The sequence below is a fragment of the Marmota flaviventris genome, chromosome 13 (genome assembly GCF_047511675.1).
Source record: "Marmota flaviventris isolate mMarFla1 chromosome 13, mMarFla1.hap1, whole genome shotgun sequence".
NCBI lineage: Eukaryota > Metazoa > Chordata > Mammalia > Rodentia > Sciuridae > Marmota > Marmota flaviventris.
The window spans coordinates 1,660,152-1,666,282 of NC_092510.1; the positions used below are offsets into that span (position 1 = coordinate 1,660,152).

The 6,131-nt window shown below is 37.5% G+C and overlaps 1 pseudogene; it reads left to right on the forward strand.

The window, feature by feature from the left end:
- LOC114081405 (zinc finger protein 721-like) overlaps nucleotides 1–4,828 on the forward strand; it is a 28,188-nt pseudogene extending 23,360 nt beyond the window's left edge.
- Nucleotides 4,829–6,131: the final 1,303 nt, after the last annotated feature.

Consider the following 6,131-nt stretch of genomic DNA (forward strand, 5'->3'; position numbering starts at 1 on the left):
TTACAACATTATTACTGTGGTAAACATTAGTATATCACATACTCAAATATCATGAAGAGAGCAAATTCTACATACTCTTATTTAAAAAATCAAGAAATGAGATTAAGAGTATGTTGATTAGCTGAATCGAGCAATTCTAACAATGATTTCATTTTTTATTGTTCAAAACATTACAATGCTCTTGACATATTTATTTCATACATTTGTTTCAAGTGGGTGAAGAATTCCCATTTTTACCAAGTGTACAGATTGCAGAATCACATTGGTTACACATCCACGTTTATACGTACTGCCATACTAGTGTCTGTTGTATTTTGCTGCTTTTTCTATTCCCTACTATCCCCCTTCCCCTCTCCTCCCCTCCCCTCCCTTCTTCTCTCTCTACCCCATGTACTGTAATTCATTTCTCTCTCTTGTTTTCCCCCCCTTTCCCCTCACCTCCTCTTATATGTAATTTTGTATACCAATGCAGGTCTCCTTCCATTTCCATGCAATTCCCCTTCTCTCTCCCTTTCCCTCCCACCTTTCATCCCTGTTTAATAATAATCTTCTTCTCATGCTCTTCCTCCCTGCTCTGTTTTGAGTTGCCCTCCTTATATCAAAGAAGACATTTGGCATTTGTTTTTAAGGGATTGGCTAGCTTTACTTAGCATAATCTGCTCTAATGCCATCCATTTCCCTGTAAATGCCATGATTTTGTTATTTTTTAGTGCTGAGTAATGTTCCATTGTGTATAAATACCACATTTTTTTATCCATTCATTTATTGAAGGTCATCTAGGTTGGTTCCACAGTCTAGCCATTGTGAATTGTGCTGCTATGAACATCGATGTAGCTGTATCTTTATAGTACACTCTTTTTAGGTCTTTGGGGAATAGTCCGAGAAGGGGAATAGCTGGGTCGAATGGTGGTTCCATTCCCAGCTTTCCCAGGAATCTCCATACTTCTTTCCAGATTGGCTGCACCAATTTGAAGTCCCACCAGAAATGTATAATGTACCCTTTTACCCACATCCTCACCAGCACTTAGAAACCACAATTATATAACATTTTTATTTACAATTAAAATTTGTTTTATAAAGAAGAATCATTAGTCAACTAGACACCCAGACAATGAGACTTGAGACATTTTGTCCTTCTGTCATGTTTCTAGCAAGTTGTTTTCACTTACAGTCTGTGTAAGTTTGCTAGGGCTGCCATAACACAATAATATAAAATAAATGAGAGAAATTCATTTTTACACAGTTCCAGAGGCTGGAAGTTCAAGATCTAGTATTAGAAAATTTTATTTCATCCGAGGTCTCTCTCTTTGAGTTTAAAACAGTTGCCTGATCATTGTTCCTCACATGGATTTTTCTCTCTATGTTCATATATCTGAGTCCCAATCACGTCTTATAGTGACACTTGCCATATTGAATTAGGGTTTACACAGAAGACTTCAAAGGCCCTTGTTCCAAACAAAGTAGCATTCTAAGTACTGTAAGTTAGGATGTTAAAATACAATACTGAGGAGTCCCAGGCTATCTTCAACAGTAACTCTAATTGTGGTTAGGACAAGTTCTGTTTCCCACCATCTACATGGGGTACCATGTTGTCCTTTTCTACATCCTCTGTTCTGCTCTATAATGTTCACTCTTGTTTTTATATTTAATTAAAATTGTCAGGGGTCTTGACCTTTCTTTATGTGAAATGTAGTGATACTGAGGTGGCTTTAATATTTTCTTGATTGCACAGTGACATTTTGCCTACCTTTCCTCAAGTTGCTAAATCCCCAGATTAACATGAGTGTTTTCTCTAGCCTGAAGTAATAAGAGTAATTTCAAGTTATTTCCCGTTGTGGGTCCATCCAAGTCTAAACTGAAAATTGGATCCTGACTATCCATCTAATTGGGTCAAAGCCATCCTTCACCAGCCCCAGCTTAGCACAACTACTGAGTGATGCATAAAGGTCCAATACATTGTGAATTGTGTAAGGCCACAGAGGCAGGAGAGGAATAGAGTATAATGTGAAAACTTTACCTGGAAAATAAATGACCTACTTATAATTTCTATATCCAGATAATTAAATAATACTTATTTTAAAATATTTTTCCTGTTAATAAATTCACCATTGTCTTATGTGTTAGTAGGGTTTAAATCCTTTAAAAGTCACTGTTGAAAAAAATTAAATTTTATTATCAAAGGATTATCAATCCACAAAATTAATTATAAAAATCACTAGTGTTTAACATCCAAAAGTATTGGCCCATTTTTGTGACTGGTAATTGTATGTTGTTGAAGAAGAACATTGAAATAAATTATTAATGCATTTTTATTACATATGACTTTTATTATCATTTATTGTTGTTAATTATGTTATAATTTACCTTATTGAACAAATAGTTGACAATTTTATATTTGTATTAAATATTTTCAGTGACATGGGAAACTATATGCTTTTCTATTACAAATTTAATAATACAGCATTGTAATTCTTGAATATTATAATAATTTATTATGCTTAGTTACTTTTAAATTATTTGATTAAGTACTATATAGAAGTTAATGCTTCAGTTTATTCTTACAGATTTTGAGTGTCTCTGCAACAAAATGAATCCTGTTGTTGAACCTCTTTAGAAATAATACCAATTTAGTTACTATATTACTTAGCTTTAAGTTTCAGTTTGCCATTTTTCCTAGATACTCAGTAAAATATTTTTTCTTAATGTTGTTTTGTCTTTTAAAATTATAACTTTCACTGATACACACTGAGAAAAGCAAAAATCCCTCCAAAGTCTAGATTGTCATCATCCAATTAGTTGAAGGCCCAAATTGAACACACGTCTCAACTATAGCAGTGAAGACAGAATTCTACCAATTTTTAACAGATATTTTGGTAATATACAGTCAAGATGAACAGATACTTTACCATCAGTTGGGAATTCAGCATTATTTGTATGTTACTATGTCATATTTTAAATATCAAGTGCAAAAAGTGAATTTAGAATGAATAAAAAATATGTGAGTACTTTTTGTTTTTTCTAAGTTTTAAAAGTTTGAGAACTAACAATTACTTATAAATAATAAACATAAAAGCTCTATATTTTATACTTAAAAGCTACCTATTATATAATTTTTCATAATTCTTTTCCAAAGGAGATTTGTAATCTCTGAGATGAAAAGTACTTTACTTGTAGTCATAAGCTATACATAAAAAGTAAATGCAAGCATTGGCAGAAAGTCATAATTATTCATATTAGTTATAGGTTTACAAAGTCACATTGATTTATATCCATCGGCAGTGCTGCACCTACCCGCCATCCAGCTGCCTCCATTCATGATGCCCTGGCCCTTCTTCATGCCTCTAGTCTGCAAGACCATGTTGGATGGCAAGACCATCTCGTGCTTCGTGGTGGTGATGAGAAGCACCTGTTCTTGCCTCAGGTCCTCATCTAAGTGCTGTGCAACTTCTTGCTGTAGCAGATCAACTCGATGTGCCAAGAACTGCACATCTGCTTCTCAGGTTGCAACTTCCTACCAGCAGGAGATCCCCATCATCGTGGAAATCCTCCTGCAGGTCTAGCAGGAACACTGATGCCCAGCACCTGTCAACAGGCTGCTCTAAGGCAGCGCCAATCTGCTGCCCTGAAAGAACCTGGTGGCCGGCACTGGGGCTGGGCTTGGAGCTCAGTGAGCACAGCATCCACCTGTATCCTGTGTGCTTTGGCAAGTGCAAGAGGCTTCTGGTGGCCAAGCTCTACATTAGCTTTGCATGGCCTGCATCCAGTGCCTCAACTGCCACCTCATGTGCCCTCCACAAAAGTTCATGGCACACTCACGCAAGGCTGTGGAGAACAGCACCTGCCATTGGACCTCGGAGTCAGAAAAGTGGACACCAAATCTTGGTGAGCCAGGACTACACAGGCAAGGAGTAGCAGGTGTGCCTGGGCCGCTTGTGGACAACATAAAGGAGAATTTCAATTGGCAATAGGTTGCCCCGGGTCTCCTCCAAGTCCTCCCAGCCTCTGTAACATCCAAAACACATGCTGCTACCTTCCAGTATTCTTGCATCTTCTGAGAAGGAAAAGTAGTCCAGTTGCTTGTGGATCTGGGCTTCATTCACACTCTCCAGTGTCTGTCTACTTTCAGACTCTGGTTACCTGTAGTTTCAAAAAGTGAAAAAGAGTGCTCCCCACATATGCTGGCCCTAATCTAATGCAGCTTTAACTGCTACAAGAGCTCCTAGACTCCTGTGGCCTCTACCATTATTGTGGCCCTTGCACCATGGTCCTTGCACCATCATTCCTACATAATGTGGTCAGCAGCCCACTCATCACCACTGTTGTCTTGGTCCCAAGACTCTCACTATTTGCATCCAGCCATGGAAGCAAAAATGAAAGCTGACCACAGTCACTCCATGTACCCTAGAGATTCTTGGACCTGTATCTGCTCCTGAAGAGGACAAGGACTCAAAGGACAAAGTTGAAATCAAAAATAGAAAGGAATTCACCTCCTGCTTGTCTTCACTGTCCTTTACCTTGCCCAGCTCTGCCAAGGAGCTCAGTTGCCCAGGAGTTCAGCCCTGCCTGCAGCTGCCCCAGATGCTGCAGCCAAAATGGTCATTCTAAGCAGGCTGGAGGCAGAGCTGGAGCACTTCTAAATGGCCCAGAAGGGTGGGCTGGACAACAGGAAGCCAAAGAAAAGTTTGTGAACAAGGTGATCAAGATGCATGTGAAGCAGAAGAAGCTGAGGGTGGTCCTGAAGGCCAAAAGAAGCCTGGACAAAGAGGTGAACTTCCTGCATTTGGCCAAAAAAGAGAAGCTTCCCATTATCACAAGAATTGCTCTATGACAAATTTTAAGGGGTGGACTACACTGGTGTGTCACTCAGCTGCAGAAATTTAATTAATTCATTTGAACTGATGCGCAGTATTTGTCACAGGGGTATGTGAAACTGTATCAATTAGTAATGTGTTAAAATGTATCCAGCCACTCAAGAAACCATGAAAATTTAGTTTGTTTCCATTCTCCACAAAAATACTAAAACACATTTGAGGTGTTTTCATTTTTTCCTCTCTGTATTTTGATGATGCCCTAAGAATCATTTATTTTCCTAGTCCCACATGATAAAACAACATCCTCACTCAAGTCTTTCATGCATCACTGGTTTTACTTGTGTAGGATAGATTCTCCATTGTGTGGTATCTTGATGAGAGAGATGCATTTCAAATTGTAATGTTCATTTTAAGGTTAATTTTTGTAAAGTTTTCTGCAACATACTGTTGTAAACTAGGTATGTGAGTGTCTGACTTCATATAGTTATGCCAGCACCAGAGGTCATTTTGCTCTTATTCATATACTAATCTACTTGATGAAACATGGTCTCAAATGATTAATTTAATTTGGATATTCCTTGATTGCATTCTCTTTTTTGAACTGTTTCTATTTATTTGGATCATTTTTCCTTATAGTTTCATTTTTTTTTCACCTATAACATGGGAAAAATGAGAGTATGCATCCTCACTCCCCTAAGAGTTTTATAAAAAAGCTTCATGTGCACTTTGTAACAGAGAAGTCAAAATCCTCATTACCTACTATTTGCCAAATGCAGGATAACTGTGAAATATATATATTTCATACAAAGTTTGTCTTGGAGCGAGAAAAGCTCAGATTAAGGTAAGACAAGACAAAATTTTGAGTAACTTGAAGTCAGGACCCAGCAGATGCAGGACCTAGAATAGGCAGTGGAATCTTTCAGGAGTTAAGTCTAGAGAACTGAATTGAGGAGCAATATTTCAAGAGTTGTAAAGTCAATAAACATGGGTTTGATCCTGAGCATTAACTGTAGAAATAGTATAAATAGGTATTCCCCATATTCTAAATATTTTACTTAGACAATGTTTCCATGAAATAGAACAAATCATTTATCTCCATCTCAAGGTTCAGATGGGTTACACAAACTGCCCAAGGTCACACGACATGAGTCACAAAAGAGAAAGGTGAATTCATGATTATATGTTCACAACTTCTGAGTGTTCAACTATTCTATTTCAGGTATTGAACTAACTGGTTTCTGAGTGATCTTGTTTTAGATTGAGAAAACTCCAACCATTGGGTTATGTGTGAGGTCCAATTATTGCCATTTCTAGGTTTCT